Raw genomic sequence first — 26,714 nt, forward strand, 5'->3', positions numbered from 1 at the left:
AAATAAACAAATACATGCTTTTTTTTAGGTCTATGGTGTTGAGAATCAGTATAATTCAATAAATATTTATAATTAGTCTCTCCCAGTTATGTCCCGAGAACATTTCACCCCTCTGTTAAAATTGAGCTCTTGTGAAATGACCTTAGCAAAAGCTGCTTTGAAAAAAAAGCATAAGGTTTCAGAAAGTGTCACACCAAGTCAGCTGCTATGACATAGATGAGCACTGAAGCAGAGTATGACTAGGATAAAAAGCAAAATAACCAAATTCCTCAAATTATTTATGTGTGTGTCATTACAACTCCTTTGTTGGAGTCAAAACTAAACCAGGGTGTTCAAATTGCTTTTGTTAAATGTGCCAGGCAATTAGGTCAATGCTCTTATTTGGGTCAACCTGGCGAGAACACAATAGTCACATGGTTTATAATAGACAGAAAAAAAAAACTATTTTTATATAAATACACACACACACGCTACATACACACACATGTAATCAACGACTTACTTTTCCAGGACAGTGATGAATAGAGGGCAATGTCATCACATATAAGGACCAAAATGAGATACCTAGTGTGGAATCTCTCTCCTTTTTGAAATTCAAAAAGCTGTACACTGTAGGTACATATTTCACTTACGGGTAGAATCTTGTCCCTTAAAAGATACGTTGAAGTCTTAATTCTCGGTACCTGTGAATGCGACTTTGTTTGGAAATAGGGTCATTGCAGATGCAATTAGTGAAGACAAGGTTATTAGGCTGGGCCTTAATCTCTTTATGGCTTACAAAAGAAGGAAAAGAGACACAGACAGAGACACACAGGGAAGGCACCATCTGATGAAAGGGCAGGGATTGGGTTACGATACCACAAGTCAAGGAATGTTGGGGCCAAAGAAAGAGACAAGGGAAGACCTTCCCCTAGAGCCTCTGGAGACAGCGTGACCCCACCAACACACTGGATTCAGACTTCAAACCTCCAGGACTGTGAGAAAATAAATATCTGTTGCTTCATGTCACATCAGTTGTGGTAATTTACCATGGCAGCAATGGGAAGCTAATACAGATGCCTACCATGGGATCCCTCACTTTTTTGAAATTAAAAAAGCAATACTGAGTAGGTGTATGTTTCAGTAATGGGTCTAAGGGATATCCCTTTTGTATCTGTAAAACTCCCTGACTAATGTTTGGCCCCTAAACAAAAATTATATGAAGTACAAATAAGTAACAGAAGTTTAAATGCAGATTATTAAAAATAGATTTGAATACATATTTATTGCATAAGTAATGTGTGCCAAATAGTGTCCTCGGTGCTGGGAACATAAAAATGATCAATACGTGTTTTTGTTCTTCTGAAACCCACACATACACTAAGTGGTATAAAGAAAATATAATTTTAATAAAATAAAGGGTATTTGGGCAGTGGAGGGGTGGATTATTTTATATAGGCTACAAGGGAATGTTCCACATTACAGGTGATATATGAACTCAATCCCATTTACTACAAGAATCCCTACCTAGGTCTGTAGGGAGGAAGGTCTTGCTAGGTAAAGGGGTTAGTATGTTTGATGCTTCTTAAGCACTAATGAGCATGGTATGTGGGAAGAACAGAATGAAGACCCCTGTGGGTAGAGCATAGTCAGCGAAAGGTGCAGATATAAGAGCTAATGTACTTATGTACTTGAAGGACACTGTAAGGAGCTTAGATGTCATGTTTACTACAATAGGAGCCCACTGAATGGCTTAAAGCGAAGGGACAGCATAATTGGACTTGTTTTAGAAACAGAATAAATTTGAAAGAAGCAACAAAGAAAGCAGAGAGATCAGATAGTTGAGCAGGTATCTGACAATTTTCCTCATTGAAGGAGAAGGTGTGTGAATGGATTGACATATAAGAAAAGATTGTCAATTAAAAGAGTTGGTGAAATCCTGGGAGTGTGTTTAGCTAAGCACTGACAATGGACTAGAATAAGAACTATTTTTTCCTGTGCTAATTTATAGATGAAAACACTTTCCTACTTTAACTCAGAGTAAGAGGTTGTAAAATAAAGAAATAGTTACCCCAAAACTTGGCCAATTCTTCACTCTACATAATTTTCATAATTATGCAAATAGTTTTACCATCCAAATTCTATTGTTGGACAACTATCTGGATCCATATTTTATTGACTGGAGTGTTCTGTAAAGTACAAACAAATATTAAAGTACTTATAGAATGACTGTATGATCCATCATGCTTTGGCAACAAAACCGTATTTCTTACTCCTATTCAGTTTGCAGTGGCTAAGAAAAAATTTTAGAAACTGTGAAAGGCAGACTATTTATATAAAAACACCAACTAATAATTACTGGAATGCTATGCTATAATAGTAAGTCAGCCATTCTAATTTGTGTATGTGTGTGTGTGTGGATGATACCTTGTCATTTTTGTTTGCAATTGAAACACTGGAAATTCAAAATTAATATCCTTAACTGTGAGCTTCTTATACACACCAGAAAAATGTTTCAACCTTGTATTCAACATTGTTCTGCTGTACTTGGGCCAAATGAACATTTAAAAGCTGGCTGACATCCAGTTTTACACAGACTTCCTTTTCCAAGATTTCACTTGGGAAGACCAAGTCTTCAAGAATTGCATCATGCGTGGCTGTCAGGGTGTGCCTGTAGGGATACTTTTGCTTATTTTTTATTTCTTTGGTATGGCTTTTTTGAGTTGGTTTAGGCAGACTTCTCCTCTGAGCAATAAAGCCAATGTGATTTTCACTGAACTTTTTCTTCAGTTCACTTACTAGCCAGATCTGGATTTCATGGAAAGATGAGAGGAAAGACAAAGATTATAATAGTTTCCCAACCACCACCAAGTTCAGTTTCCTTGGCTGCTGTTATACTCAGCTCCCTTACCTGAGCCTCTAGGTCCGAGTTCATCTCCAGCTCATGTGTCTGCCATTGGGCTTCACAGTCTTTGTGCTTAAACCGAACATGGCCTTTTTATTGGTGAGCGCCAGCCTGTGAAGAGGCCCCTAAATTGTTATTTTTTAATCATTATAGAAAAATAAGTTATTAAAACTTTGCCCAACAAAAGCATCCATGATAAATAAATTAATGTAATGCACCTTTATGTTCAGACTTCTGAAGAACAGTCTTCCACTCTGGAAGGAATATAACAACACCTTGTTTTAAAACTTCCTACTTCTACTAAATAAATATAATTTAGAGACCATAAAACAAGAGTAAAGGGGAAATACACCCCTGGACACCTTTTTAAATTAGTAATGAAGTCACCCCTGAGACTCACCCTTCAGTCAAAGATTAGACAGGCCCATAAAACAAAACAAGACTAAATAGGCACACTACTCCAGGGACAAGGACAAGAAAGCAGAAGGGGACAGGAAAGCTGGTAACGGGGAACCTAAGGTCGAGAAGGGGAGAGTGTTGACTTGTAGTGGGGTTGGCAACCAATGTCACAAAACAAAATGTGTATTGTTTAATCAGAAGCTAGTTTTCTCTATAAACCTTCATCTAAAGTACAATTAAAAAAAAAAAAGAGTAATGGGGAAATAAAACCCATAAAACTACCTTTCCACTGAAGCTAGTAAGGATAGAAATCCTACAGTTAATTATCACAAGGTACAACCAAGTAGAGCAAAGAACAAGAAGCTGTAATGGTGTCCCAAGGATGCATAGGACTGTGAATGGATGCTAGCAGTGTTATCAAACCCAGAAAGGTGGGTCCTTGTCCAGTGCACTCTGACTTGCCAATTGTCTGGACACTAGTCTTTGAGAAAGAGAAAGTAACTTTATTGCAATGCACAGAGCAAGAGCCGGGAGAAAGTTCCTCAGATCCAGCTCCCCGAGCAATGCGGAAGCAGGGCTTATATGTGATTTGGGCAGTAAGATGGAAGCGGCACAAGTGTACCGGGGGAAAATTCTAGAAGACAGCCAGGAAACAGGATATGACGTGGTTCCTAGGCATATCATATTTCAGTTGTAGAAAATCAAAGACAAATTCATGAATGAAGCTGGGGATGGGATCACAGGAATAAGAATTACATTGGACTTTTCTTCAGAAAAGTGCATGCAATCAAACAGAGAGAATAGTGAAACATTTAAAGTGTTGAGAGGAAAACAACAATAACAAAAACTACAAAAAAAAAAAAAATTACCTAGAATTCTGTACCCAGAAAAATTATCCTTCAAAAGTGACAGAGAAATAAAAACTTTCCAAAACAAACAAAAAGTAAGAGAATTTGTAACCACTAAACTTGCCTTTGGAGAAAAACATTGAAGTTGTCAAAGATTTCATTCCACTGGGATCAACAGTCAACATCCGTGGAAGCAGCAGTCAAAAAATCAAACAGTGTATGGTTGCATTGGGCAAAACTGCTACAAAAGACCTCTCTAAAGTCCTAGAACAGAAAGACATTATTTTGATGTTTAAGGTGCACCTGTCCCAAGTCACGGTCTTTTCAATCACCTCATACGAATGCAAAAGCTGGACAATGAAAAAAGAAAACAAAAGAAGAATTGATGCATTTAAATTGTGGTATTTTCAAATAATATTGCGTATACCAAGGACTGCCAAAAGAAACAACAAATCAATCTTAGAAGAAATACAGCTGAAATGCTTCTTAGAAGTAAGAATGGTGAGTCTTATGCTCATTTGCTTTGGACACGGACACATCATCAGGAAAGACCAATTGCTAGAAAAGGACATCGTGTTTAATGTGGTAGAGAACCAACAAAGATGAGGAAAACCCTCAATGAGAAAGACTGAGACAACGCCTCATCAATGGACTCAAGCATATGACACAGGACTGGGCAACACTTTGTTCTGTTGTACATACAGTCACCATGTGTCAGAGCAATCTTGATGGCAGGTAACAACAACAAACCTGCCTTGCAAGAAATGTTAAAAGAAGTTCTTCAGAGAGAAGGAAAATGATATAGGTCAGAAACTTAGAGCTACTTAAAGAAAGGAAGAGTGTTCAAGAAGGAATAAATGACGGCAAAATATATATATTTTTAAATTTTTCTTATCCTTAGCTGATCTAAAAGATAACTATTTAAAAAAAATAGTGCAATATATTGGATGATTATAGCTTATGCAAAAGTCCCTGGGTGTCACAAATTTTTATGCATTCAACTGCTAGCAGAAAGACTGGTAGTTTGAACCTACCCAGAGTCACCTCAGAAGACAGGCCTGGAGATCTTCTAAGAAAAGGTCACAGCCTTGAAAACCCTATGGAGCAATTCTACTCTGCACACATGGAGTTGCCATGAGTTAGAATCGCCTTGACAGCAGTTAACAACATCTTATGGAGAAGTAAAATGTATGACAGCAATTTTATAGGAAACGAGAGAGAAGAATTACAGCTTTATTCATAATTGCCCCACACTGGATGAAACCAAGATGCCCTTCAACAGGTGAATGGATAAAGAAACTATGGTACATCCATACAACAGAGTATTATTCAGTGATAAAAAGATATGGAGGAAACTTAAATTCATATTCGTAAGTGAAAGAAGCCAGTCTGAGACAGCTACATCCTGTCTAATTCTAACTATATGACATTTTGGAAAGAGCAAATCTATAGAAAACAATGAAATGATCAGTGGTTGAAAGGAATTTGAGGTTGAAGGATAAGGATGAATAGATAAAGCATAGAGCATTTTTAGGGCAGTGCAGCTATGCTGTATGATACTCTAATGGCGGAGACACGACATTACGTACTTGTCAATACAGTTAATAATAACGCATCAACTTTTGTTCATCAACGGAAACAAATTTACGACAGAAATGCAAGATGTAAATTATAGGAGAAACAGTATGAAGAGAAGAGGGTACTGTAGGGAATTCTCTGTACCTTCTGCACCATTTTTCTATAAACCTAAAACTCCTCTAAAAAATAGCCTATTTTAAAAAATGAATACAGCAAAACATTATGGGAAAAAATCCACTGTGAGCAAGCAGGATTTATTTCAGAAATATGTTAATATAATTTATTATTTTTTTAGAGAAAAAGAGAAAAATTATGTTTTCATCTCCAAAGCCTGCTGACTGAGATCCTCCATTGATTTCACCAACAGCAATCCTGGGGTGACAGAAATCCCAAGGTGAGGTGTAACAGAGTCAATAGGTAAGGGCTGGTCTGACATTTGGAACACCAGCAAGAAGTATTTCCATCACAAAATAAATAATACTACATACAAAGCCTTATATGATTTAATTGTGCGGCAGTTTACATTTTTTCTACTACTTAAACCCACAAATAAAAATTTGAATTAAAATATAGTTCCCTTCGACTTTACAAATGGACGTAGGAGGGGCAAAAGGCATCTTATAGGTCTTTAGTCTTTGAATTAGAATGAAATGTTCTTCTAGAAGATAACCCATAAAATCCTAGAGTTCTGACTAAGATCAACGTATAACAGCACTTACATCACTGCTCACACTGAGTCAGTTTCAACAACTCACAGCGACTGTGTGTACAAAACACTTCCCAGTCCTGCGCCATCTTCACGATCATGGCTATGTTCGAGCCCATTGTTGCAGGCACTGTGTCAGTCTATCTAATTGGGTCTTTATCATTTTTGCAGACCTTCTATTTTGCCAAGCATGATGTCCTTCTCAAGGATCTGGTCCCTCCTGATAACATGTCCAAAGTATGTAAGACAAAGTCTTGCCATCCTGCTTGCTTAAGGAGCATTCTGGTTGTACTTCTTCCAGGACAGGTTTGTTTGTTCTTCCGGCAGTCCATGGTATACTCAATATTCTTCACCTACATCATAATTCAAATGCATCAATTCTTCTTTGGTCTTCTTTATTCATTGTCAAGCTTTTGCATGCATATGAAGGGATTGAAAATAAGGAGCACCTTAGTCCTCAAAGTGACATCTTTGTAACACTTTAAAGAGGTCTCGTGCAGTGGATTTGCCCAATTGCAATGTCTTTTGATTTCTTGACTATTGTTTCCGTGGGCATTGATTGTGGATCCAAGTAAAATGAAATCCTTGACAACTTCAATATTTTCTGTTTATTATGGTATTGCTTGTTGGTCCAGTTGTGAGGATTTTGGTTTCTTTATGTTGAGGTGCAATCCAAACTGAAGGCTGTGGTCTTTGGTCTTCATCAGGAAGCGCTTCAAGTCCTCTTCACTTTCAGCAAGCAAGTTTGGGCCATCTGCATCAACCTTGGTTGTGTCATCTGGAAGTTGTCACAGATTCTACCAGGACTTAAATTTCTTCATTTTCAATTTTCAGATCATCCAAAGGCATTAGTTAATGGAACTCACGATAATGGAATTTCGGAAGATACGCCCATTACATTGGTGCTCTGGATTATTGCTTAAAGGAATCTACAGAGTATTTTAAATTCAGTGTTTATAATGTCCATGGCATTCCTTCTTACTGTTACTTGAAATTCAATGCCTGAAAAATTAGTGTTTCAGATCAGACCACTTTTTGTCAGGGCCTTATAGATATCCCTTTTGCACCTCACATGGATATCAAAAAGTATATTCACCCTATTCTCCCATACACCTGTTCCTGTTTCACCTTTCCTATCCCACATAAGAATGTCATTATTACCCTGTCATTCAAACAAATACCTGAAAGATGTCTGCAAGCTTCCCCTTCCCTCATTCCTCACACTCAATAGCACCGGGTAGTATTACTTTTACCTCATATCTATCTCTTCAACTCATCCTTTCCTGTCACTCCCATTTCCTAAGGTCAGGATTTCATAATCCAGTAGGATGGCAGTAGTCTCCTTACTGGTTTCTTGTCTCCCATTCACAGTCCATCCTCCACACTAATGTCCCTACACCCTGTGCAATAACGTCCCCACTGATTATAAGAGAAAGCCATTTAGAATCTATTCTTGCTTGTCTTCCAGACACCCTACATGTAGATACTAAGTCCCAGGGGAAAACACAGGAGCTCCTTGAATTCCCATCACCTCCTTCTCTACCTGTCTCACAACTATTTGCCTTCATCACTCAACTGCAGTATCATCTATCCGTTGGAAGTATTCCCAGATGTTCATTCTCCTCCCCTCTTTGACTGGGTGAGGGAGATAGGAACCGCTTTTGTGTGTGCCTGTGGCACCCTGATGTCACTTCAGTGCTGATGCTAAATTCTTATTGTTTTCAACACTTGTCTTCCTTTCTATTGTGACCTATCTCTAGGCAGGGATTTTTTTTTTTTCTTAATCTATGCATACTACTTAATGCAGAGTTTGGCATATATTAAACCCTTTGCTCTCGAGTCAGTTCCAACTCCTAGCAACCCGATAGGGCAGAGTAGAACTGCCCCATAGGATTTCCAAGGAGTGGCTAGTGTATTTGAACTGCTGAACTTTGGGTTAACAGCCAAACCCTGAAGCCACTGCACCACCAGGCCTCCTTGGTATATATTAAGACTCAAAAATTCTGTTCAATAAATTGAGTAGGATGTGACCTTTGAGTATAAAAATTAATTGTAAGATTAAAATTCATCTAAAATTGGAATGTTTTATCAGCTTTGTACCCTGTTTCTTTTCAAGTAGTCACATGCCTGTGACTTTGGAATGGATTTTTTTAAAAAATAAAAATGTGCACACAGTGGAGCCATCCAAACTTGCAGATGAAAAGTATACACTTCAATTCATGAGCCAGATGTTTTATCTCTTCAATGGCAAACATCTGGATGTTTATAAATTCAGCAGTGATTGGTTAATTTTGTCTTAATTTTTCATCTGGATGTTTGGTATCATGTGGAAAGAACTTATATTTCTAATCTAACCAAAAAAATGTTTTATACATACACAAAAGAAAAAAGTGATTGTGTTTAGTAAAACATCATCTGGTCCTGTTTTCCTTTTTATATTTTTGACTTCTACAATTTTGTCTCTTGAGATGTTATGTCTAGAAAACATCCACAGGGCCTCACAGATAAGTTCACAGAATGATTATAGGTGTAAGGCTGCTAAAATTAAAGAACAGATTAATACAACCTGATACCTGCTGTCTTAGTCATCTCGTGCTGCTATGACAGAAATACCACAAGTGGATGGCTTTAACAAACAGAAATTTATTCTTTCGAATTTTAGGGGGCTAGAAGCTCAAATTCAGGGTGTCAGTTCTAGGGGAAGACTTTCTCTGTCAGCTCTGGGGGAAGGTCCTCGTCATCAATCTTCCACTGGTCTAGGAGCTTCTCAGTGCAGGGACCCCAGATCCAAATGATGCACTCCACTCCCGGTTCTCCTTCCTTGGTGGTAGTAGGCCCCTCTCTGTGCTCGCTTCTCTCTCCTTTTATCCCTTGTAGGATAAAAGATGATGCAGGTCACACCTCAGGGAAACTCTCTTTACAGCTGATCAGGGGTGGGACCTGATCAAGGTGTTGCATCTCAACCTAATCTTCTTTAACATAACCTAATCTTCCCTCATCAACCACAGGCAGAGATTAGAATTTACCACACACAGAGAAATTAGATCACAAAACGGAGGAAAACCACACAATACGGGGAATCATGGCCTACCCAAGTGACATTTATTGTGGGGGGAGACACAATTCAACCCCTGACACCTGAGTAAAGCACAACAGAAAGAATCAGCAATACTGACCTTTTAGTTGGTGCCACATCCTCCACAGAACACATTCCGTACATTTATTCTGTGTCACCTGCCACACACCTAGATGTTGGCATTTCCAGCCACAATTTACAAATGAGGAGGTTACGTAAGTTTTCCCGGGCCTACAACAAAAAGTGTGGAGAATTTGTTTTTGACACCAGATCCTCTGACTAAAACATCCAGCGTAGTAACATCTACACACTACTCTGAATTTTGAACTTTGGGTTTCAGCCCATTCCAAAACAGAATACTTTAAGCACACACACACAGAGCTATTATTTCACATTTTCTGTGAGTCAGTGTCTAGGCACAGCTTAGCTTCAGGATCTCAGCTTCAAGTTGGTAGCCAGCCCTGCAACTTCATCTCAAGACTTCAGTGAGGGAGGATCTGTTTCTAAGGAAACACGGTTGATGGTAGAATTCAGTTTCTTGTGGGCTGTGGGGCTGAGGGCTTCGTGTTTTTGTTGGCTGTTGGCTGCCCTTAGTTCCTTACCCTGTGGGCCTTGTGAAGGGGCAGCTGAAAACATAGCAGCTTGTTTTGTTGAAGCCAATAAGAAGGAGAGTCTGCTAGCAAAATAGACATTACAATCTTATGTTACATAATCTCAGAAGTGACATCTCATCACCTTTGCCACAGTGCTTTGGTTAGAAGCAAATCTTGGGTCCTGCCCACACTCAAAAGGAGTGGATTACACACACACATGAGTACTAGGAGGTGGGGGCCGCGTGGAGTCACACTGCTGCAGAAATGAGTCATCCAGTCACACGTCTGTTGATAGAGCTGGTTCATTTCTAGCCTCCCTTGAAGAGTAAATTGGGTAAAGGAACAGGCTCATTCTATAACATGATGTGGGGTTGAAGAGAAGTTCAACGTAGACCACTTTTAACACAGCATTTACTAACACAGCATGCCCTGGAGGTCTCATGGCATCATCTCACGACAATCTCCCTGATCCTTCTGTATGTTGTTTAAATGCCTCTTTCACACATGCACTAAATAAAGTCTTCATTGAAACGCAGTCTTATCTTTGGCCTTGCAGGACCTAAGGAAGCTTATTTTTCATCAGGACACCATGATGGGCCTGAAAAGCTAACAGGATGGCCTCTCGAATAAATGTGACGACAGAGGAGAAAGAGGGAGCTGGTAGAACTAAAAATAAATAAATAGGTAGCTAGGTAGACAAATAAATAAAGAAATGAGTGAGTGAATAAATAATAAATGAATAAATAAGTAAATAAAATTATAAAGCTTCATTATCACACTAAAACACCAATAGAGTGTTTCCCATTGGGTTAGTAGTTCCAAGATCTAATAACATCTGTAGGATGTTAGTTCCAAGAGCTAATCAGAAACATATGCAGGAAGAGTTCTATGTCCAATAATTATTTGATATCCGGATTTAGCAAAGATGAAGGTAGTTTAGCAAAGCACTTCTCCAAGTTGCTACCATGCTGAAGCATGTGTTGTGAACATGCAAAGGGTAGACCATCATATGTAGCAGTTTCTAAATTACTGTGACCACAAAACCCGTTTTTCAAGGACACCCTGTGGGACCCATGCTAACAGAATGCTCTTCGTCAAAGAACAGGAATATTAATAGCTGGCAGATTAAATTTTGCAGCCAGAGTTTGCCTGGAACTCAACAAGACTTAGGGATTTGACTTCTAAAGCCCTGAAAGAATCCAAAGGACATATAACAAAACCCTGTAATGAAGATGAACTGATGACTCACGTATGTTATAAAAGAACATGAGGTCCTTGAACCAGGGCAGATCTGCGGAGAGGTCTAAGTCATGACCATCCTCCCATTAACCTGTGACTCCTCTGAGCCACTGGAACCATTCTAGGCTGTATCTGCTACGCACCGATCATCTCAGGGCATAGAGTTATTTTATAGTCTAATGTAAATCCTCCGTCTAGCCCAGTGATGTAGTAATAGACCAGGTACTTTCCATAAAAGAAGGAGAACCTACAAAGAAAATGAGTGGAAAGGAGATAAGAATTTTAAGTTTGGAACTAAAGGCATTTTACCCAACCACCCAGAAAAGCCTTCACTATTGCGCACTTGACATCTGTCTGTACGAATTCCAGGTTGTCTAGGAATTGTTTAGAGAGCATATGCTGGGCTTACCTCAAGTCCCATATCCCCTTGCTCCTTTCCTCCAAGGAGTGGCTGGTGGATTCAAACTGCTGACCTTATGGTTAGTAGACAAGCTCTTAACCACTATGCTACCAGGGATCCATACAACAGACTAAATTCATTCCTGTCGAGTTGATTTCGGCTCACAGCGCTAGGACAGAACAGAACTGCATCATAGGGTTTCCAAGGAGTGGCTGGTGGATTAGGACTGTCGACCTTTTAGTTAGCAGCCGAGCTCTTAAACACTGTGCCACCAGGGCTCCGTACAATAGACTAAAGATGAGATTAATCTGTTCACTCTATCTTTCAGGTATTTTGGTCAATTGTATTGTTTTTAATTCCTAAAACTTTTCCTATGCGTTCACTCTATTGCAGAGCCTCTGAGGAAAGCCACATATATAGTCTATATTTAGTAGTGTAGGCCCTAGAATCAGCCAGGAGTGAGATGAGACCCTGAATCTGTCACAACTCTGTGACCTTGGGAAAGCACCTCAGCTCTTTAAGCCAGACTTCTTCTATTTATAATAGATTGTAGGATCCTAATTTATGAAATCGTTGTGACAATTAAGGAAGCTAGAGCATGCAAATCATAGTGGCCCATACAGAGTAAATTCTCTGCAATCCTAGCTGTTAAGCTCTTGATGATGGTGATGATGATAGAATCAGCTGATTCAATAATACTAGAGGGAACACTGGATAAGGATCCGTGTTTGGCAAACTTCAGTGTGTGTCCCTAAAGCCCGCCCTGGGAGCTGCAGGTTCTTGGAGCAGCACTCCTTATCTCTCTGGCTTTTTAGCAGTGAATTGGTCTCATCTGTTAGCTTAGTGGCTCTGGTTACTTGTTAAAGAATAGATTCCTTTCAGCCTGACTTAGAAATGGAGTGCAACAAAGGATGAGCAAAAAACTGTTTTCCAGTTGTAACAAAGCACTTGCAAATATATTAAAAATATATATATATATATACACATATATATACATACATGTATATAACCATATATGACAGCAGCAAACCAAAACCAGAATGGGCTAAGATAGCAGCTTGCATCTTAATTTTTCAAAAAGCCAAAATTAAATCATTTGTCTAAAGTGGGAATAGAGAAATAACTATAGTTCTACATATATGTATGTATATGTACATATATATGTATGCAATAAAAATAGTTTATTTGTGTGTGCATGATGAAAAACTTTAATTGATATTACTGCCTATAATACTGAGACAATTGTTTTAATTCTCCACTTTTGCTTAAGGTATGAAGTGTCAATCAAGGACAACAATACATTCCAAATTTTCCTGCAAAATTAAACTGATTTTTGTTTTTTATTTTGCAAATAAACTCTTATCCTGGATTTTCCCTTTCTTGACAACCACCTTTGAATTGTGACGAACTCATTTAGGATCCACTGCGTGTCCCCCCGACCCCCAAATATTTAGAGGAGCTAAAAGGTAGACATTGACAAAATGGTTGCCTCAAGCAAAGGCTGGCACAGGGGGCTTGGTGGTTGTTGCCACCTACAATGTGTTCTGTGAATCTCAATTTGGAGCCCAACTGTGAAAAGAAGGGTAGGAAACCTGGCCTCACTTTTAACAGTTACAAGCCAAGGGAATGTAAAGTCAATAGAACCTACAGCACCCCTCGGTCAGGGGTAACAACATGGCCTTTTCTTCCTGGTAGTTCCTATCCGTGCTCTGGATCTGAGGATGTTGGAGCCCATACAGAATGGAGACCTTCACTTGGCCAAGGGGAAAAGAATAGCCTTGTGAAAAAAAGCATCTTTGAGACACAGCCCTTGAAGAATGAATAGGGGTACTTTAATATTAGCACTTGTTTTTTTAAGTTGGGATTGTTTAATGCTTTGCTTTGGGATCTGCTTTGAGTGATAAATGTTCCTGCTTTCCGGGGGACTGAGAGCCTCGTACCAGAAAAGACTAACTGAGCAAGTCTTGAGGGCTCAGTCATTCCACTGATAATTCCAAGGGGATGAACTATTACCACTGCACAAACATGGAGCTAACCGAGTCGTTCTTTATTTGATGGAAATTATTTCTGATCAAAGCCAGCTCCCAGAATAAAGTCAAATTATACAGCTGCTCCCGTGGACTATGTAAAGCAGTCTGGCGATGAGAGCTGTAGGGTCTTTGTACTAATATTAGCACAAATTGGGCCCCTGTTTGACTCTAAAAGCCAGTTGCAGCTATATAGTTTAAGAGTTTCAGTATTAACGGTGTTTTTTCCTAAATGAAACAGCTGTCAAGCTCTGCCCCCAGCGAACATATACATCAAAGAAAGCAAGTCTTTCTGCTACAGTGGTTACTTTCTTCAATAGATGGTCATTGGTGACAAAACAATGCTTCCCTGGGCACCTGCCAAAATGCTGCTTTTCACATTCACATGCTGACTTCAAACATGTCAGATCTCAGTGTTCACCACCCAAGTGTCAAATGAAAGTGATTTTCGGTAGAGATCCTTTGTTTCTAAGTTTATTAAATTACAGGCAAGTACTCTGTGAGTCTGCTCAGTATACTTACTAGGACATCCCAGATTGTCCCTGTGACAACATATGTCAGCAACAAGGTAGGTTTCAGGATTATTGCATATCCCATTTTAATTAATACTCTGGCAGAAAGGGTTTTATTTTTATTTTACTTTCTATCTGTGCTGAATGTTTCTCAGACAACTCTACATTTTGAGCAATTAGCAAAGCTTGTTTTTACTTGGAGTCCTGGTGGTACAGTGGTTAAGAGCATGACTGCTAGCCAAAAGTCAGTAGTTCAAATCTACCAGCTCTTCCCTGGAAAACCTATGGGACGGTTCTACTCTGTCTTACAGGGTTACTGTGAGTTGGAAATGACTTGATGGCAACCGGTATTTTTAATTGTTAAAAAAAAAAAATTCATTTTCTTAATTGACTATGCAGTTTGAAGTTTGGTTACCAAAGTATCATCCAAAAGGTGATTCAGGGCCCAGGTGAACGGATGCGCTAAGAGGAACATTTGCAAATACAGAAGACTCCTGGAATTTCTTTCCTGAAAATTTGTGATGGATTCGGAAAGCCCTGCCATCTCTGCTTGGCACATCTTACACAGAGCATTTAAAAATCAAGACCTAAATTAAGACGAGAAGTTAACCAAGGGAGCCAGAGCTCCTTTTAATCCGTTGCTTTGACTAAAACTGTTAATTCAAATTGGGAGCATTCTTTTAGGACTAGACCTACAGAGATATTATACTTCTCCTTCCAGGCACCCAGTTTTTTTAATCAAGATATTCTTTGCACTCCCATCAACCACTATCTTGTGTAAGGTTAGAAAGAGACGTGACAGCTGTGTCTGATCCTTCCGAATGATCATCAGAAGGACGGATGGCAGTGACAAGGATGGGGCTTTGGGACCTATCAGCACCAGACCCATGGGATATGCTGAAATAAAGGCACCCTCTTTTTTTTGTTACAGTAGGGATACGCAGCTTGTATGCAGACCAACCAGTTACTGTCACGTCAGCTTTGACTCACGATGACCCCATGTGTGTCAGAGTAGAACTGTGCTCCACAGCATTTTCAATGGCTGACTTTTTGGAAGTAGATCTCCAGGCCTTTCTTCCAAGATGCCTCTGCATAGACTCTAACCTCCAACTTTTCAGTTAGCAGCCAAGCATGTTAACAGTTTGTACCACCCAAGGACTTCTTATATGCAGAAGCTCTCGGTACACACTGTCCAAATATCTCTGGCCATTTCTACCAAAGCAACCGCCAGTGGATATGCCTTTACCATTTCAAAGACAGCGAACTTTCCTTAGATAAACACTGATCTTGGTTAAGAACAAAAGCCTCAGAGACATGCAGAAGGCTTATAGACAATCTAGAGCTTTGAAATACATTTTCTTTAGAGACAAATCGGAGGCAAAAAAAAAGAAAGATAAGTCAAACAGCATTAATCCATCTCTAATGAAAACTCGAGAATCCACCTCACTTGGACCATTGTTTTTCCTGTTCATTTGTTTGTAGTTACATGTCATTTTGTGAGGGTAAAAAAGAACATGGGGGCATAAAATACTGAAAATAAAATCCCAGCCTGAACCATGAGAACATCCTTGGAAAGCCTTGTAGACAATCTGTATCTGCATTGTAATAGCGTTGAAATCTATTTTAAAAAATTCAGCAGGAGATAAAGTTAATGCCAACATATTTTACAATGGTTTGGAGTACCTTTTTCCCCCTTAAGGAAATGCACCCGTCTTCACATACATGGTTTATAATTTAGCCTGTGTGATGTCAACAGCCACTAAGCCATGTTCTCAGTGTTTCTAACACTTGAGGAAATGGGTGCTCACTTTCTCTCACTGCCAAAGCCCCTGGCAGAGGATTTCCTATTCAAAAGTGCTTAGGTCATAGGGTTTGCTATTATGACAATAGAACTGTATTGATGCTATAACCCCAGAACATGTATTTGATCAACACCCAGAACTGTATTTGATGTTTGGGGGGGGGGGGGTTACAGGTATTTTATAATTGAGGAAACTGAGCCAGGGATAGATTAAGGGATTTACTCAAGATTCTGTAATCGGTGAGCAGTAGAAATAAATAAAACACAAGAACCTTGATTCCCAGAGCCAGACAGTGACAGACATCCAAATGAAGAGGAAAAAGAGAATTTTTTTTTTTTAAGTAAAAGAGAATCTGATGATATCGGCCGACCAATTACTCAGTTGCAGAGAGGTATGTCATAAATTTTTATTTGCACCTCTAAGATTTTCTCTACTAAAAATGGCTCTAAAAATTGTATGAGCTATATCATAAATTGTTTGAATAAAATAATGGTTGGAAAAACAGAAATGTGCTCATAAAAATATTAAAAATGTATTAAGTAATACCATCTATGCTCAGTTTCTTTGTTAATTCATCTGTAAGGATGAAGGATTTTGCCTCAATTATCTTTATCTCTCCCAAATTTTCTCTCAGACTCGGCCTCTGGTACTCTGCCCACATAAGTGATTGACCAGCACTCCCTGAGTAATCCACGGAAACTCAGTGTATCTCCTATGATACAGTTTTCCCAGTTTTAAAAATAGAGGATTACACTACATAATTTCTAAAAGTCCCTCCAAAAATCAAAAAAAACAAACCTGTTGCCCTCAGGTTGTTTCCAACTCATGACACCCCCGTGTGTTTCAAAGGGCTTTTTGGCTGTAATCTTTGCAGAAGCAGGTCTCCAGGTCTTTCTTCCATGGTGCAGCTGGTGGATTCGATCCTACAACTCTTAGGTTAGCAGACAAATACAAACCGTTTGCCTCACCCATGGACCATAAAACCAAAAACAAAAAAACCCATTGCCGTGGAGTCGATTCTGACTCATAACAACCGTATAGGTCAGAGTAGAGCTGCCCCATAGAGTTTGAAAGGAGCACCTGGTAGATATGAACTGTTGACCTTTTGGTTAGCAGCTGTAGCATTTAACCACTACACCACCAGGGTTTCCCATGGACCATAAAGGCCCCTCCAAATGAAACCAAACCCATTGCCATTCTGACTCATAGAGGACAGAGTAGAACTGCCCCAGTAAGGTTTCCAAGGAGCGGCTGGTGGATTTGAACTGCCGACAGTTTGGTTAGCAACCTGAGCTCTTAACCACTGCGCCACCAGGGCTCAAAAAAAAAAAAAGTCCATTCAGCTTCATATAATTGCATGTAAAAATGATGGTATCTAATATTTTAGAGTACTCGCTACATGCCACGTCCCAAGCTGAGTCCTTAACACGCATCATCTCACGTGATACACACAACCCTGTGACCTGAGACCTGGAGCTAGCTACCTTTTATGTATTGAGAAGCTGGGGCTTAGAAAGTTTTAACAGCTTAGTCACAGCTAAGTACAGGGGAAAATTGGAAGGGGAACTCAGGTCACCTGACACCAGAGCCCAAACTCTTAGCCTTTTGTATCCCTGTTGCACCAGCTGTTGCTGTTAGGTGCTGTCCAGCTGGTGACCCCATGTGACACAGCACAACTGTCCCATAGGGTTTTCTCGGCTGTAAAAGGAGCCCTGGTGGCACGGTGGTTAAAGTGTTTGACTGCTGACCAAAGGGTTCGAACCCCCCAGTGGCTTGGCAAGAGAAAGGTGTGGCAGTCTGTTCCGTGTAAAAATTACAGCCTTGGAAACCCTGTGGGACAATTCTACCCTGTCCTATAGGGATTCTGTGAGTTGGAATCGACCCGATGGCAGTGGGTTTGGTTTTTGGTTTGGTTACTGTTTATGGGAGAAGATAGCCACGTTTTTCTCCAGTGGAACAACTGGATGGGTTCAAACCACCAACCTTTTCGTTTAGCAGCTGAGTGCTTACCTGTTGCACCACCAGGGCTCCTTCTGTTGTGCATGTTGCGTGTTTATTGTGAAGATGGGGATTCTGTAATAGGAAGGTCCAACAGATTCCCATGATGACCTAACAGACTGTTGTCTTACAATGCAAACTGTGGTTCGCAGACCAGAAGTGCTGGCATCACACTGGAGCTAGTGAGAAATGCAGAATCTCAGCCTCCACCCCAGACCTACTATCTGGTCTGCATTTTAACAAGATGCATGTGTGCTTCCCGTGCATGTTACGGTTTGTAACCAAAGCCCAAAACCAAACCCGTTGCCCTCAAGTAGATTCCAACTCTTAGCCAACCCATGTATTACAGAGTAGAACTTCCCCATAGGGAAACCCTATAGGGTTTTCTTGGCTTTTTTTTAGTCATCACAGAAGCAGATTGCTAGGCCTTTCTTGCAGTGTCTTTGGGGAGGTTCAAAACATCAACCTTTAAGTTAGTAAAAAAAAAAAAAAACTGTTGTCATCGAGTCAATTCCAACTCATAGTGACCCTATGGGACAGAGTAGAACTTCCCCATAGGGTTTCCTGGTGGATTAGAACTGCCGCCCTTTTGGTTAGCAGCAGTAGCTCTTAACTACTATGTCACCAAGGGTTTCCATTTAAATTAGTAGTCAAGTGTAAAACATTTGTGCCACCCAGGAACCTACAATTTGTGAATCACTGTCTTAAGGACCATTTAAGAAAGAACATAGACATGTGGGGAAGAAAATGGTCAGAGATTACCTGGTTTTAAGAAGTGCACAATGTCATTCTTAAAAAATGATTTTTTTCTTAGATCTTTCAAGCCCAAACTCTATAAATGATAAAAACAAAACTGTCAAATGTGTATACAAAAAAAGTTAAAGCAGGGTTACTATCAAACTAGACTAATCATTCCAGTATCTGGGAATTATTTTTATCTGTTATTCTAATCGCTGAAAAATAGATTAAAATTTTTAAATCTCTATCCCTGTTCATGGAGCCCTGGTGGCACAGTGATTAAGAACTTGGCTGCTGATCAACAGGCTGGTAGTTCAAATCCACTGGTCCATCCTTGGAAACCCTATGGCGCAGTCCTACTCTATCCTATAGGGTCAATATGAGTTGAAACTGACTCGACAGCAATGGTTTTGGTTTCATTCTTATTCATACAGCATCCACTACACAAAAGATTAAAATAAAAGCAATAACTGCCGATGAATATATTTTGTTAATGCCAGTTAATTGTCTTCTGCCTTCTCCATACCCAAACATCATGGCTTCTAGCCACACAAACGAGAAGCCCTGGTGGGGCAATCGTTAAGCATTCAGCTGCTAACCAAAAGGTTGGTTGTTCGAACCCACCAGCAGCTCTGTGGGAGAAAAGACCTGGCCATCTGCTCCCGTACACTGTACTAGGAAACCCAGTGGGGCAGTTCTACTCTATTCTATGGGGTGGCTGTGGGTCAAAATCAGCTCGATGGCGTACAACAATAACAACAGCCACAGAAAAAAAAGAAAGTGTCCCTAACTGCTGAAAGCCCACGGCATTCATGAGTTTGCTTTTATATCCCGTGGGAAATCTAGCCGGGGAATGTATACACAAGCTTCTGATATTGCAATGTTTAGTCCTGGTACTATATCATTAGTCCAACGAAACACAGACTTAAATACCCAGATTCATTTTCAATTCAGTATAATATCTAGAAACCACAAACCTTTTCACCTCATTGTCTGGTAAAGGTCAAGCCAGACCAAGGAACTAGAGTGTCCCAGATAAGTCATTCTCCTGACGGTTCACTCGTTTTTCTTCCCTTGGGACTACCTAATTTAAACCACATTAATTTTAATGAGAGTAAGGCCTCTTTGGACCTTAGAAGTGTTTTGTTTTGTATTCTTAAGGAATTTCCCTAATTTTCTTGCTACTAGATTTGATTCTAATTGAGTAGCAAAGTTTGCTTTCCCTTCTGCTCCAACGCTGCAGTCATCCCTGATCAATACTCCTTCTCATGCTGGTTTATTTGTGCCCTGGGCTGTTAAAACTCACTCTGTAAGAGGAGCCAACCCTGCAAAACGCAGTTCTTCTTAGGATGGGGAGAGTGTTTTGTGAGCCTGGCATAAACAATAGACTTCATATTCTCCAGTCATCAAAGAAAAAACTCAAACCACAATGCCAGAGGCAGAGCTCTTTCCTTTGTTATCAGAGTTTGACATTTACATGACAATGGAGCCATATGAGATCATACAGTGCGAACCTAAGTAACCCCTATGATTTTATCACCTGTTATAAATATATTTGAGTCCTCTGGGATTCTTGGCCCAGATAAGAAACCTGAACTATCAGCAGAAGTATTCATGTACATCTCACTCACTGTTCTCATAATATACCTACTGGTTGCCTACTATGCATTAGGTGCAGGAAGCCCTGGTGGCACAGTGGTTAACAGCTTGGTTGCTAACCAAAAAGTCAGTGATTTGAACCCACCAGCCGCTTTGTAGGTGCAAGCTGTGGCAGTCTGCTTCCGTAAAGATTATAGCCTTGGAAAACCTATGGGACAGCACTTCTCTGTCTCATAGAGTCTCTACGAGATGGAATCCAGTCGACTACGGTGAGTTTGGTTTGGGTTTGGGGAGATGTGTGCTACTGGAATCCAGTGGATTATGGCCAGGGATGCTGCTAAATAGCCTACAATGCATGAACGAGACAGCTCAGCCTTCCCTTCCTCAACCAAGAGTTAACCCAACCCCTATATCAACAGTTACACTGTTTAAACCCTTGTTTTAGTATAAAGAACGAAATGAGAGTGCAGGATTACATACAAGAGAGAAATGTGAAGAGATGTCCATGAGTAAGTATAGGAAATTTTAATTTTTTTTTTTTTATTAATTGGTTTCACCTTTTCTGTTAAATAGGGGAGATTTTCAATACCACACCTCAGATCAGAAGGCCCTTATCAAAGACGTGTGCACCCTCTGCTCCTTTTGTCACTGCATTTTACCAGCTCCACCACCATGTCCTCCTCTCATTTTTATCACTACTATCAGACTTGAGCACAAGTAGCAGCTCACAGCAAAGCAGCTAGTTTCACGATTCTTTATTATTGCTTAACCACGCACTCCCCTTCTGGGGCCTGGAAACTCAACAACAGCCTTGGGTCTCTGAAGACAAAACAATGTGAAAAGCAGAACAAGGTTAGGTCGTGTCGGCAATTAGATCACTGTGCCAAGCGTTGCTTATTCACTGTCAGCAGCTCTGCTGTTGGTTCATCATTTGAGAGGATGGGAAATGCAGGCAAAAATCCTGGAGGGCTTTCTTTCTATGCAACTTGCAGATTCCTTTTCCCAAAATTATGTGACCCCTCTTAAAATGGTTTGAATTAATAAAGCGATGGTACTTATCAATTGCGTCTCTCCCTCTATTTATGTTTCCTTTACTTAAGGAGTCATGATTGAATAGAAAATTACAAGAGACAGTGAGCTTACAAGCCTAAAGTAAATACTGTAGCTCTAATTTCACCATAAACTTTGACAGTATGATGTTTGTCCACACTGTTTGAGAATTGTTTTGTGGCATTTTACAACCAACTCAGAACAAGGAATATTAGGTACCTTGTTTTTTTTGACAGGACCTGAGAAATCTCCTAAAGGCGTGACAAACCAAGAAAATAATAGAGCCTTCAAGAGCTTTAATTCATTCCAAATAAATGTTCTGGACAAAGAGAGTGCAAGTATTTTCTGGGATGCATTATTTCAAAGTGCAGTACTCAAAAAAGAAAGTATTGAATTGGTAAGTCATTTGGACACATCGTAAAAGGCTGCATTGAACAAACAGGAAAAGATGCTCTCCCTGTATTCCCATCCCATAATAGTACATTGGGGTAAGAAAGGAACTCAATAGGGAATAATTAGATGCTAGTATTAGGACTATTCAGTCAGACACCAAATTATCATTGTATATTTTCTGAACATTTATAATAAAGTGGTAACGGTTTTCTACAACACAGAAGCCAAATTCTTGTGCTTTCTGAGGCCTCTCCCTACCAGGATTTGGAGCCCTTTTTTGCTGATTTTGGAGGTGAAAGCCTGAGAACTGACTTTGAAAGAAAGCTAAGTGATGTGAAGCATAATACGGCAACAAATGATGAAGCTCTGGACGTGGGTAGACAATTCTCTCAATCCTTGGGAAGAGGCGGGAGGTATGTAACGACTAGTTTGGGGACTAGCCTGTGGCATAGAGATGAGAAGGCACCTACACATGAGAACAATAACGACTGAGCTGGGTGGTTGTGGGGGCTGGAGGGAAAAGGTGTGTTGGAAAGGGAGCCGTGCATAAAGCGATACCTGCTCAGGATCAGCACTGACCGGAAGCTCCAAGTACTTCAGCTGCAAATGAAATGTCCTTATTGTCGTCTCAGTTACCAGGGAAAATGATGGCATTTCTTGCACTTGCTATTTCTAGTTTAAGTCCTGCAAGGAGACCATTATAACAAGAACATCTCTGCCAGAACCAAAACATGCTGGACCCGAACAAAGGGGCGAGGCAGGCTCGCTTCCTAGCTAAAGCAATAAAAACGTCTCTCCAAAGAGCACATACTGTGTTGACTTAGAACAAGTAACCTCATGTTCTACTGCTTTATCAGTGACCCTTGTCTGTTCTCTTTCTCATCCTCAAAGGAATATTACACACTGACAAGAGAAAGACAGGTTTGTAGGAGACAGCTAGATAGCCATACAGACAAAACTGAGAGATAAATAGAATAAAATATTTTTGTTCATTTAATCTATGTATATAACGTTGATTCCGATTCCTAGCAACCCTGTAGGACAGAGTAGAGCTGCCCCATAGGGTTTCTAAAGAGTGGCTGGTGGATTTGAACTGCCAAAAGCTTCATAGAAAAGAGTGAGCTGGGTCTTGAATAGTAATGGAGAGTTCTGCAGTCAGAAAGGGAGAAAAAAATAAATCTAGGTATAGCTGTAGATTTAAAAAAAAAAAAGTTGCTGTGGAATCGATTCTGACTATTAGCAACCCTAAAGGTCAGAGTAGAGCTGCCCCATAGGTTTCCAAGGAGGTGCTGGTGGATTCAGTCTGCTGACCTTTGGTTAACAACTGAGCTCTTAGCCACCGTGCCACCAGATGTAGATGTGGGTATATATATGTATATGCCTGAGGCTTAGGTTTTCTAAAAACAGAGCTTGAGGGAAAAGCTTATATGCTAAGACATTATTGGTGGGAGAAATTCTAGGGAAGAAGGAATAAGAATGTCTTCTGAGAGGCCATTTTTCCAGCTAGATTTTGAGACATTCTGTCCAGGTAATGAAGGAATAAGAATGTATTTGTCTGGAAGGAGCATTTGTTGATCATCTCCCACCTCCTATTAGTCAGAAATTGAACTTTAGCACCTCACATGCATAGATACCAAGTGGATGCTATGGCACTTCACACTTCAGTTGTGGTGAGGACGCCACGGAGGGAGTGCCAAGAGCTACAGAGTACAGCATGAGACGTAGCGAGGCGCTGTTTTGTGAAGTCAGTCATCCCAGCAGCTGGGATAAAATAAGTGGCCATAAGCCCAGAGGCAGATGTAGCCAAAATCATTTGAAGTGGGACCTAAATGGTGTCTGATGCAGCCCACTTCTTGCACGACTCAGACCTACCATGCCCTCAAATTTTATCAACTCCCACACTACATTAGGGCCCTGCATTTTTGTGAAAATAAGAAGTGCTCACTTATTCTCCAAAAGCGGAAATAAAAGTCACAGAATCGCAATATCTGAAAACACACCAGCCAAGGAGTCTGGCAAGACAAGCATGGTGTTCACTGCTACAACTGGTCTGCCGTGAACTTCTGTAACTGAGGGCCATGGTGCTGTTCCAGATACGCTTGTGTCAGTGTAGACTTGGATCCAGACTGAACGCCCTTCAAAAGGCTGGATATGCTTCCTTCCCAGGGAGCTGTAACCCCAGCAAAAGGCCATGGACTCCATTGCAAACAAAACAATGGAGAGTTTACCATATATGCTTGTGATGGTGTGGATCACCCAGGGTCTCCTTCAATCAGTGGACCTTGGGTCTGTGAACTGATTTAGATCTACAAACTAGAAAGACATGATTTTCCATTTCAGTGGCTGATGTCACTTTCTTTATGCCTACAAATCAAGCAGTACTCTAGCCTGTTGTCTGTATATTGCACCTCCAGGACTGTCATGATCTAATAGCTTTTGTCACAGACCACTGTGGGTACAGACAACCTGGTAGCCATTCTGGTCTTGATGCCAATTATAGAAATTACATCCAGCTTTTTTTTTACACCTGACAAGTGAGTCCTACCACCTGGCCACTGCCTTTGTAGAATGCCATCATCCCCATTTATATGAAGGAATCTAGTTCCTTGACAGCGTTTCCCACCATCCTGGCATGCAGATATTAGCCTCGTTCAAGCTTCTCAAAGATTCCACTGCCTACCCTCCCCACCACGGACCATCACTATTACCTTGGAGGGGAAGTGGTCCTTTACCATCTTCTAGGAAACCCAGATAGTGGTTTCTTAAGTCTTTCCAACTAAATCCATTCTGATATTCTCACCTCCCTGAGTCTCCAGACACCTGCCTCAATTCTCTACCAAATTTATTTTAAGTGATTATCATTCCCAAATGTCAGAGTCATCACAACAAACCATTAAGACTGCCTCTTTGACAGAGCATTTAAATCTGAGTCATGGGTGAGAACACCATGCCAACAAATTCTCTTTTCCACTCTAACATCCTGCTTCCCACGTCTGGCATCTTCAAGAGTTACTTCTACGCACGTTCTCTAGGTTTCTGCCAATACAAACTAGCCAGATCCTACAGTTTCTTTGATTGATATGATACTCCTTCCCAGACATACTTATCCCTGGTTATTGGAGCCCTGGTGACACAGTGGTTAAGAGCTCGGCTGCTAACCCAGAGGTCGACAGTTCAAATCTACCAGCTGCTCCTTAGAAACCCTGTGGGGCAGTTCTACTCTGTCCTATAGGGTCACTATGAGTTGGAATTGGCTTGAGTGAAACAGGGGTTTTTTGGGGGGAAGGTTATTGCCCCCAAAGCAATGAGGATTAGTGGGAACAGATCATGGGCAGAACAAGTGCCATCTTATGAGAAACTTGTATGTAGTGAAGCCATCACAAGGTCTCCAAGCAAGGGGAAAGGGCTCTGTTTTAGCAAAGGGGAGGGTGCTTCTTTTAATGGCCTACAATGTTCAGGGGAATTTTGGAATTTAATATTCTCAGGTTTGTTCTTATAAATGTTCCCAATGAACTCTGAGGGTCCTCATTATCACAACCAGGGCTTTGATTTTAACACAGGAGGTCTGATGAATCTGTGGATTCAGTTGTCCTTTGGAGCTTTGCCATCCCGTAACCAGACCCAGTATCTGATTTTCAACATGAAGGTTAAGTGTATCACCTGTGAGCAGCCATCTAGGCTACTCCACTGGTCTTGCCCCTTTGGGAGCAAGGAAGAATGAAGGAAACTAAAGATACAAGGGAAATATTAGTCCAAAGAATTAATGGACCACATCTACCATGGCCTCCACCAGACTGAGTCCAGTACAACTAAATGGTGCCCAGCTACCACCACTGACTGCTCTGACAGGGATCACAATAGAGGGTCCCAGACAGAGCTGGAGAAAAATATAGAACAAAAGTCTAACTCAAAAAGAAAGACCAGACTTGCTGGCCTGACAGAGACTGGAGAAACCTTGAGAATATGGCCCTTGGACACCCTTTCAGCTTAGTAATGAAGTCATCCCTCAGGTTCACCCTTCAGCCAAAGATTGGACAGGACCATAAAACAAAATGAGTTAAAGGGGCACACCAGCCCAGGGCAAGGACTAGAAGGTAGGAGGGAACTGGAAAGCCGGTAACAGGGAATGCAGGGTTGAGAGCGAAAGTATTGACACGTCGTGGGGTTGTTAACCAATGTCATAAAACAGTATGTGTCCTCACTGTTTAATGAGAAACTAGTTTGTTCTGTAAACCTCTTCTAAAGTACAATAAAAAGAAAAAAAAGTAAAAAGAAACAGGTGAAATTAACTTTAACAATATAATTTATTGAGCCCAATACACCCAAAATATTATCATTTCAACATACAATCAATATAAAAATTAATAAATGAAATATTCTTTTCTATACTAAAAAAAGATTAGGCATATCGCAAGGATTAAGAATAATAAAACCGGTATATTGAAATTTTTCTTCACATCACAGTAAAGTTATTATTATAAATTCTTCCGTGCTTACCTAAGAATACTTATACTGAAGCTGCCTGGGACATTTCCAAGGGTACCAATGAACTCTACAGTTTCTCAAAAACTAAGCTTGAATCAGTTGAACCAGGTTGTCTTTTAAAATTCAGCTAATAATATCAAAGCCATAGGCACAATTTTAATCAAAAGGATGAAATTGGATTACTGCTAGTTTATGGCCAAAGGCTAGCCTTCTCGAGAAAATCTTTCCCCTAACACTTGCAGGCTCAAGACAAGAGTTCAAATGGAAGCCCACACATCATATGTCTACATATGTACAATTTATAAATCAAACTAGCAAGCTGTTCTGGAAAGTATGTTCCGTTCTTTTACTTGAAAAATATACATCCCCATGGTCAGCTAAGCCATG

The 26,714-nt window shown here is 40.2% G+C and overlaps 1 pseudogene; it reads right to left on the reverse strand.

Moving 5' to 3' along the window:
• Nucleotides 1-649: 649 nt before the first annotated feature.
• Nucleotides 650-5,865, reverse strand: LOC100670922 (small ribosomal subunit protein eS7-like; annotated as a pseudogene).
• Nucleotides 5,866-26,714: the final 20,849 nt, after the last annotated feature.

This window comes from Loxodonta africana, chromosome 26 (assembly GCF_030014295.1).
Source record: "Loxodonta africana isolate mLoxAfr1 chromosome 26, mLoxAfr1.hap2, whole genome shotgun sequence".
NCBI lineage: Eukaryota > Metazoa > Chordata > Mammalia > Proboscidea > Elephantidae > Loxodonta > Loxodonta africana.